General features: G+C 41.0%; 1 non-coding gene across 1 annotated transcript; it reads left to right on the forward strand.

The window, feature by feature from the left end:
* Positions 1 to 2,673: 2,673 nt before the first annotated feature.
* Positions 2,674 to 2,746, forward strand: TRNAA-UGC. Its single transcript has one exon. It is a non-coding gene; the product is annotated as a tRNA-Ala (tRNA).
* Positions 2,747 to 9,478: the final 6,732 nt, after the last annotated feature.

Consider the following 9,478-nt stretch of genomic DNA (forward strand, 5'->3'; position numbering starts at 1 on the left):
GTGGCCGGATCCAACAACGACTTCAACGTGCTCTATTTTTCACCCCTCTTCAATGATATTTTGAATGGAGTAGCACCGGTGATAGACTTTACTGTCAACGGAAATCCATATCGCACGGGATACTATCTCGCTGATGGTATTTACCCAAAGTGACCGACTTTCGTGAAGACGCTCAACATACCGCAAGACCCGAAAAGGGTTCTTTATGCGCAACGTCAAAATGCCGCTCAGAAAGACGTCGAAAGAGCTTTTGGGGTCCTTCAAGCCCGATTCAACATTATGAAGACCCCGACTCGGCTATGGTACGTTAAAAATATTTCCGACATCATGTGCACGTGTATTATCTTGCACAATATGATTATAGCTGACGAAGGACCAAGGACGGCTAACTTTTCCGACGAGGATGAAGCCGGAAGCTCAACCGCAAGCTTTCCCACACGCCGAGGTGTGCATACGACGGTGCGCGAGAGGATCGAAAGAAGACATACAATGCGCGATACCAAAACACACATTGAGCTACAAGAAGACCTAATCCAACACATTTGGAAGAAATTTAGCCACGATTAGTGGTTTTTTTAATTTTATGAATTTAATTATGTAATTTTTAATTTTTAGGATTTTAATTATGTACTTTTTATTTTTTTAGTAATTTGTAATCGTATTTTGGGTATTTTTAATATATTTTAATATTGTGGAAATGTTTCAATAATTGAAGTATTTAAATTGAATAATAGAATGGTGGAACCTTTGAGCATGCTCTTGTAGAAGAGCATGAATGTAGATGTTGTGCTTTTGCCAAAGAATAAGGAGTAAAAAATTAATAAAAGTGAGTCTGGACCCACTCTATGCTTGTCAAAGAGCATGGATATGAATGCTCTCAAACTAATTGTAATTCAATCTTCATTTTAATATCTACAATTAATCTTTGTTTTAATCGAGCAATGCTACCAGGTGACCCCTCGTATTATAATATTCTCATTAGTTGAACATTAGTAGTATATTGTTATTATTGTTCTGCTGAAAACTAGCAAACCCTCATAGTATAATATTCTCATTCGACTCTTAAATATTGTTATCATTGATCTACTTAAATTTTTTTATAAAACTTTTTTTTTGATATATCAAATACAGTAATTACATTTTAATAGATTTTATTTTCCATAGAAATATTTATTTCTAATTTGCAAATGCAAGCAACTCAAAACTGGTAATTTAGTAATTAATAATGAAACCATGAAGAAAACATTTTCAATTTGCACAAATCATTCTAAGTTTTCGAAAACAATACTCACTTCGTGCTAGAAAAAACATAAGAGCATCAGCAGCGGCGTCTCGCTGCGGGCTCGGTCTCGTCCCGGTGAGACGAGTCCGCAGCGAGACGCCACTGCGGATGCTCCTTCTCGTCGCTTAGCTCGGGGGAAGGGGGGTAGCGAGACAGCCCGCCACGCGCCAGCGCCACTTGGCGAGCTCTGGCGTGCGGCGTGACGCCCACTCGCTGGCCCGCGAGTGGGCGTCGTCATGTTGACGCAATAAATAATTTTTTTTAAAAAAATCTATTTTCTAAAAAAATACAAAAATTTTAACGGTAATATTACTGTTTCAACGGTAATTTTTTTTAATTCTATAAATATTCCTATTAACCTCTTTCATTTTAAACACAAACACACCATCTCTCATCTTTTTTTCTTCTCATCACTATAATATCATCTCTCTTTCCTCTCCAATTCTTCTCCTAAATTTAATCCATTCATGGATCCATTTGAGCAAATGCGTCGAATAATGGAAGAATCGCTAGAAGAAGATCGACGTAGGGAGAAGGAAGCCACGGCGCATCAAAAGTGACCCCAGAAATATTAGGATTTCAATTATGTATTTTTCGTGATTATGCGGATTTCAATAAATTGTAATATTAGGATTTCAATTATGTATTTTTCGTATTTTCGGATGTTGTAATTTTCAGTAGACGTACATGATCGTCACTAGAGAACTCCTTCTTCTGCTTCTTTGCCTCCATTTTTTTATGATTTGAGTTTTGAGATTTTGAATTTAAGTGTGCAATTTTTAATTTCTAATATTTTAAATTATGTCTTTTTTATTTTTTTAGATTTTAATTATGTTTTTTTTTTGGTTTTTTAGGATTTTAAATTGTAATTTTCTTTTATTTAATAAAGTGTGTTTTTATTAATTGAATTTGTTGGAAATAAAAATAAAAAATAAAATTGAATGAATAGTTAAGAGATGAGATGGTTAAAAGATTGATGGATACATGTGTTGTCTCTTAGTTAAGGGATGAGATGGTTAAGAGATTGATAGATACAGGTGTTATCTCTTACAGATGGGGTAAAAAGTGCAATGAGACCCATGAATAGTGAAGGGATGAGACGGTTAAGATACGGTATTGAGACAAGGATGCGGATGGCCTAATTTTTCAATATTTTTGTATATCTCACAACAATCTTCATTTCTTATTTTAGATATTATTCCACCACCAACTTAAAAATTAGTATCTTAGTTTATCATCTTATTCACAATATTACTACTCATGTCTCACCTAATTCTTTTAAAAAAACATATACCCACCAAAGCTTTTTTATGCGGGAATGGAACTATGGATGTAATATAGTTATGAAAAATTATGATATATTTACATAAATCAGTGGTACATTAACAATTGGGGATGTAGCTCAAATGGTAGAGCGCTCGCTTTGCATGCGAGAGGCACGGGGTTCGATCCCCCGCATCTCCATTTTTAAAAATTATTTTTGTTCTTTTTTTTTTACTTTCCAAAGATCAATTGTTGCTGATAGTAAAGACAAAAGGTCATAAACAAAAAAAAACAGACACAAATTTCCCACGTTTTCATTGAAGCCTTGATTTGTAGTTAAAATTTATTTACATCATTTACATATTATCATATCTAGAGTTTTACAAACAAGAAAGAGTGGTCTATGTTTCAATCTTGTTGCTTACTGCAAAAACAAAGGGTGAAAAACCAACAAACAAAATACTAGTACTAGTATCTGTTGGAAAAAGAAATCATAAATTAGCCGCCCATCATTCATTAGCCGCCCATCATTCATTACAGTGGAGTTCCTAGAATATATTTATGTGTGTAGAGTTCCTAGTTGTGGTAGAGTTCCAATATCCATTTATTGATGTACTCCAAGGGACTCAAATCTCCCTATAAATACTAGGGAGATGATCATTTCAAATATACAAGAAAAACATACAATAAACTTATCTTTCTACCTCCTACTACTAAAATGCTTTACCAATCTTTCAATATTTCTCTCGATTACCATCTTTAAGATGGTATCAGAGCGGGATATATCAGTTTGGGACTCAGAACAATGTCATCATAGTCCCGATCATACCCTTCTCGGCCCTTTCTAAAAACCTGCAAAACCAACACAAATTCAAAATGTCAGATTCTGACACAGAAACCTCAAAACCAATCCCAACAGAAACCATGGCAGATTTTGCAGCACAATTTGCTGAATTCATGAAATTCATGAATAAATCTGGAAACAAGTCCGAAAACTCCACAAAACAACCACAACTGCAGCTGGAGTCCTTAGGAGAGATCAACCTGAAGACCAAACTTAATGGGGATAATTATCCCCTTTGGGCCAATCTGATGGAGAGAGCAATAAGGGGGAAGGGACTGACATCTCACATCTCTGGAGGTTCAGATCCTCCCCCACCCGACGACCCCGGCTACTCAAAATGGCAGCAACGGGATCACTGCTGCTTCAATTGGATTATCAGCAATCTGGAAACCAGCCTTGTAAATGAAGTATCCCAATACAAGACAGCCAAAGACCTGTGGGAAGGTCTGGCTGTCACATATGGGAGTGGAGCAGATCCATTCCAAGTCCATGACCTACACAGACAAGCCATGTCAATGAAGCAAGGAGATATGACCCTGGAAGCCCTTTGGAATAAATTTCAAGATTTATGGATTTCAATTGATGCAAGAGATCCCAACCCCATGGACAGCCCTAAAAGCATCGACAAATACAACAAGCACATTCAAAGGCACAGACTCTATCAATTCGTTTGGGCACTGGATGAAAGGTATGACAAAATCAGACGAGAAATTCTAAATCAAGAACCCTTACCCACAGTCCGAAAAGCTTACGGAATGGTGAGAAGAGAAGCGGTCAATGACAAAGTTCTCAAACGAGAAGCTGACCAATCCGGAATCGCCACTGGACTTGGCGCCTTCGACCGAAGCCGAACACACCAGCCAACAACCAAATTTAGTGCAAATCGGAAATCAGAGGAGGATAAGAGCAAGTTAACCTGCACACACTGTGGAGGAAAACGACATACATTGGAGACATGCTTCCACATCCACGGTTACCCCGATTGGTGGCAAGAGATCAAGCGGACAAAGCAAGGTGGGAAGCGCGGCGGCGGCAATAGCGGAGGAAGGGCAGCGACGGCAGTAGGCGGTGATGACAGAGCCACCTACACCGACGGATCGACGGGCAACATCTGCGACAGAGCCACCTACACCTCCACGCCAACCCCTCCACCACCGTTCCAACAGAACCACCTACACCTCAACAGCGGCGGCGGCGGAACCAATAAAAATCCCACCGGGAACCCGTTCCCAAACAATACAGCCAAGGCCTCGATTGCTACCACCAAGAATTGGACAGAAGGTAAAATGAGGGCTCCAAAGGTAGGCGACGCAGGTGACCGGGGAGGGAGTAGAGCTCCGGCCGAAGGAGCCGCCTCACAGGAGGTGGCTAGGGTTGGAAGGGAGGCGGAAATCAAAATGGGGACGGCTAGGGTTGAATGGGGGAGGGGTTGTTTTAATTATTTACCCATTTTGCAAAAAAAACCCTCCAGTCTGTTCTTATCCCAAATACAACCCCATCCTAAAAATGCCTACCAAAACCCACCCCAGTCAAACCCGAGATTTCGAAATATGCCCCATTTGACCAAGAAATTTCAAAAGATACCCCAAACTGTTCAAAATTCCAGAAATACACCCCTGAATTTCGAATTTCAGCCTTCCATCCCATGTTCAAACTCATACCAAGCTCTAGCGTGCTCATCATCCTCAAACATAGGACCTAAAGACTACCACTGGATTTTTGATTGTGGGGCAACCGACACAATGTCTTTTGATGCGTCCGATTTCCTAGATATTTCCCAATCCACAAAGAATTTTGTTCAAACCGCTAGTGGGGAATTAGCACAAGTTGAGGGGGCGGGAACTATCACTATCTCACCAACCCTTCGCCTCTCAAACTGTCTTTATGTTCCGTCTTTGTCCCACAAACTTTTGTCTGTAAGTCATGTCACAAAAGATCTTAACTGCAAATTACTGATGCAGCCTCGTTTTTGTGTGTTACAGGATATCAAGACGGGGATGATAGTTGGGCGTGGCACTGAGCGACATGGACTGTACTACGTGGATGAGATAGCCCAACAGAGTACTGCGATGCTAACTCACGGACTGAAAGACAGACAGATTTGGCTCTTGCATCGCCGGTTAGGGCACCCATCTATAGGATATCTCCATCTACTCTTTCCCGAGTTAGTTTCTTCTTCACATGTTTTGAATTGTGAAACTTGTGTTTTGGCAAAAAGTCATAGACATTCCTTCAGATTGAACAATACTAGAGAAAAATCACCGTTTGCCTTGGTCCACTCTGATGTGTGGGGTCCAGCCCCGGTTACTGGGGGACAAGGTTTTCGATATTTTTTGCTATTTATTGATGATTTTTCTCGTATGTCCTGGATTTATTTTTTGAAAACAAAATCAGAAGTTTTTGAGAAGTTCACAGAGTTCTATAGTCTTGTTCAAACCCAGTACAACTCCAAAATCCAAATCCTTAGGTCCGATAATGGGAGGGAATATGTGAACTCTAGAATGAAAACCTTCTTCATCGAAAAAGGCCTTGTCCACCAAACATCGTGTGCATATACACCAGAACAAAATGGGGTAGCCGAGCGAAAAAACCGATACATTCTGGAGATCACCCGTGCACTCCTAATCGAATCCCACATTCCTAAATCCTTTTGGCCAGAAGCTATTGCAACAGCCGTTTACCTCCTCAATCGTCTTCCAACAGGAATCCTAAACTTCAAAACCCCCCTAGAGGTCTTCTCTTCCCTACACTCGACACCTTCATCTCTCAACCTCGAACCCAAAATTTTCGGCTGCTCCGTATTTGTTCACATACCCAAACATGATCGTGACAAATTCTCGCCATGTGCAGTAAAATGTGTCTTCTTGGGTTATGGAAAAAATCAGAAAGGGTATAGATGTTATGACCCGTCAACAGATCGCATGTACGTAACTATGAACTGCGACTTTGTTGAGAGTGAGTACTTCTATAGCCAATCTAGTGGTCAGGGGGAGAGTGAGACAGAAAATCCAAGCAGTGACGCCCTAAATTGGCTACCTCTGTGGGGAGAAACCATTCAGGGGGAGGATATTCATGGGGAAAACAGCCAAACTACCATATCAGGCCAAAATCCTGTCATAGATATCGGTCCAACAGAGGAAGTTAGCAGTACCGCCGGGCAATCAAATCCACAGGAACATAACATGCCGCTTCAGGACGCTGCCAAGCTATCTGACCAGTCCTTGAATCCTGAGGTAAACGCTTCTGATCCCAATATTGGTACCCTACTTGAAACCACTGACAGTGGCAGGGAAAACAGAAGTGATATAAATGAGCCACCAACGGAACAAGGAACAGGGCACGGCAGATTGCCCCAAAGAAGTACAAGGGGCATCCCCCCTCGGAGATATTCGCCAGACTGGAAAGGGCACAAATCCAGATACAGTATTGCCAATCTCACCCAGGGACACCTTACCGAAATGGCTAGGGCGTTCGAAGTTGCACTTTATGAAGAAGAAGAGATTCCGCAGTCCTTCGAAGAGGCAAGGAAACACAAGCACTGGAGGGAAGCCATGAAGAAGGAGATTGATGCCTTGATAAAAAATGAAACGTGGGAAAAGTGTACTCTACCTCCGAGAAAGAAACCAGTAGGATGTCGGTGGATCTTCACCATAAAAAGGCGTGCAGATGGTTCAATCGAGAGATACAAGGCAAGATTGGTTGCTAAGGGATATACTCAGGTGTATGGAGTAGACTACGAAGAAACTTTCTCCCCTGTGGCCAAACTAAATACAGTAAGAGCACTTCTATCTGTAGCTGCATGTAAAGAATGGCCATTATACCAGTTTGATGTTACAAATGCCTTCCTTCATGGAGAACTTGAGAAAGACAAAGAAGTCTACATGGAGGTCCCCCCAGGTTTTTGTGAAGAATTTGGAAAAGGACAGGTGTGCAGACTGAGGAAGACCCTCTATGGGTTAAAGCAATCCCCCAGAGTGTGGTTTGGAAGATTCTGCCAGGCAATGTTCAAGCATGGCTTCAAACAGAGCCATTCAGATCACACGCTATTCCTAAAGAAGAGGAACGGTAAAATGACATGTCTAATAATCTATGTTGACGACATGATCATAACAGGAGATGATGCCGAGGAGATCCAAAATCTAAAAGAGAATCTTTTCAAGGAGTTTGAAATGAAGGACTTGGGAGCCTTAAAGTACTTCCTAGGAATTGAAGTGTTGAGATCCAAGCACGGAATATTCCTAAGACAGAAGAAGTATGTTCTTGACATGTTAGCAGAAACGGGCCTACTGGACTGCAAGCCTGCCGAAACGCCAATGGTACCCAACCATGGATTGAAGATTGTGGATGGAGCTAAACCTACAGACCAGGGAAGATATCAACGATTAGTAGGTAAACTTATCTATCTTTCTCATACTAGACCCGACATCACATATGCAGTCGGAGTTGTCAGTCAATTCATGCACCAGCCCCAGGAAGATCATATGGATGCTGTCATGAGAATTGTGAGATACTTAAAGGGAACAACCAGCTATGGGGTATTCTTAGAGAAGATGAAAGATTTGGAAATTGATGGATACACTGATGCCGATTGGGCAAGCAATCCGGTGGATAGAAAATCTACCGGAGGATATTTTACCTTTGTTGGGGGCAACCTTGTCACTTGGAGAAGCAAGAAGCAAAAAGTTGTAGCTTTATCAAGTGCAGAAGCCGAATTTCGAGGAATCAGAAGTGGCCTAATGGAGATACTTTGGCTTAGGAGATTGTTAACAGAAATTGGCTTTCCACCCACTCGGAAGAGTCAGCTTTTTTGTGACAATAAAGCTGCAATTAGCATTTCAGAAAATCCCGTACAGCATGACAGGACCAAACACGTTGAGGTCGATCGTCACTTTATCAAAGAGAAACTTGAAAACGGCATCATCGAATTTCCCTTCGTCCGATCTGAGGAACAACTTGCAGACATACTAACCAAGGCATTGAGTCCGAAAGTCTTCAAAGAATTTCTGGGCAAGTTGAGTATCGGAGATACCGTTGCTCAACTTGAGGGGGAGTGTTGGAAAAAGAAATCATAAATTAGCCGCCCATCATTCATTAGCCGCCCATCATTCATTACAGTGGAGTTCCTAGAATATATTTATGTGTGTAGAGTTCCTAGTTGTGGTAGAGTTCCAATATCCATTTATTGATGTACTCCAAGGGACTCAAATCTTCCTATAAATACTAGGGAGATGAGCATTTCAAATATACAAGAAAAACATACAATAAACTTATCTTTCTACCTCCTACTACTAAAATGCTTTACCAATCTTTCAATATTTCTCTCGATTACCATCTTTAAGAGTATCAAATAACTCGAAGCCCTCAATCAAATCCCCTGCTATAAATAGCAACTCTAGTTGTGTTATCCAATCCACAAACATGGGTTAAAACTTCCATTTTTCATTTATACAAAGGAGAATCAACAGTAGGTAACACTAACATAATCAACAAGCCAGTAGAAATATACATACATGAACAAACTTCAACACAAGCAACCAATGTTATACATACATGAACAAACTTCAACACAAGCAACCAATGTCCAATCAAAAACATTGTTTCCTATATCAATTGCTTCTCATTCTCTTGATTCTCTCCAAAGCACCATTGCTTTCAATATCACTTCCCCGGCTATAGCAACAGGAAACACTTCTCTTGACCCGGCCCATATCCTCATTCCCATGCCGCACTTCAAACTCACCCCACTTTTCCCACACCTCACCATCAAATCTCGAATCACCAAACTGCTACGCATGCTCGTACAATGCACGTGCATGATCAATCTCCCCGAGCCTCACCTCGAGCTCCGCATATCTCAAACACATGACCTTCGCATCCTCGTCCGCCAATGGCTTGCTCGTAAATCTCCCTAGCCTTCGCCAAACCAAACATATGAACTGCCTTCATGATATACATTTCATACACTCCCAATTTCTCAATATTGAAGATACAGAGGCTTCACTGACTCTGCAGGAGACTCTTCGACCGCCTTCTCAAATAACTCACGGGCTCGTTCGAGCTTCTCTCGGCAAATTTGGAGAGATAGGTGA

The sequence above is a fragment of the Salvia splendens genome, chromosome 8, assembly GCF_004379255.2.
Source record: "Salvia splendens isolate huo1 chromosome 8, SspV2, whole genome shotgun sequence".
Taxonomy (NCBI): Eukaryota; Viridiplantae; Streptophyta; class Magnoliopsida; order Lamiales; family Lamiaceae; genus Salvia; species Salvia splendens.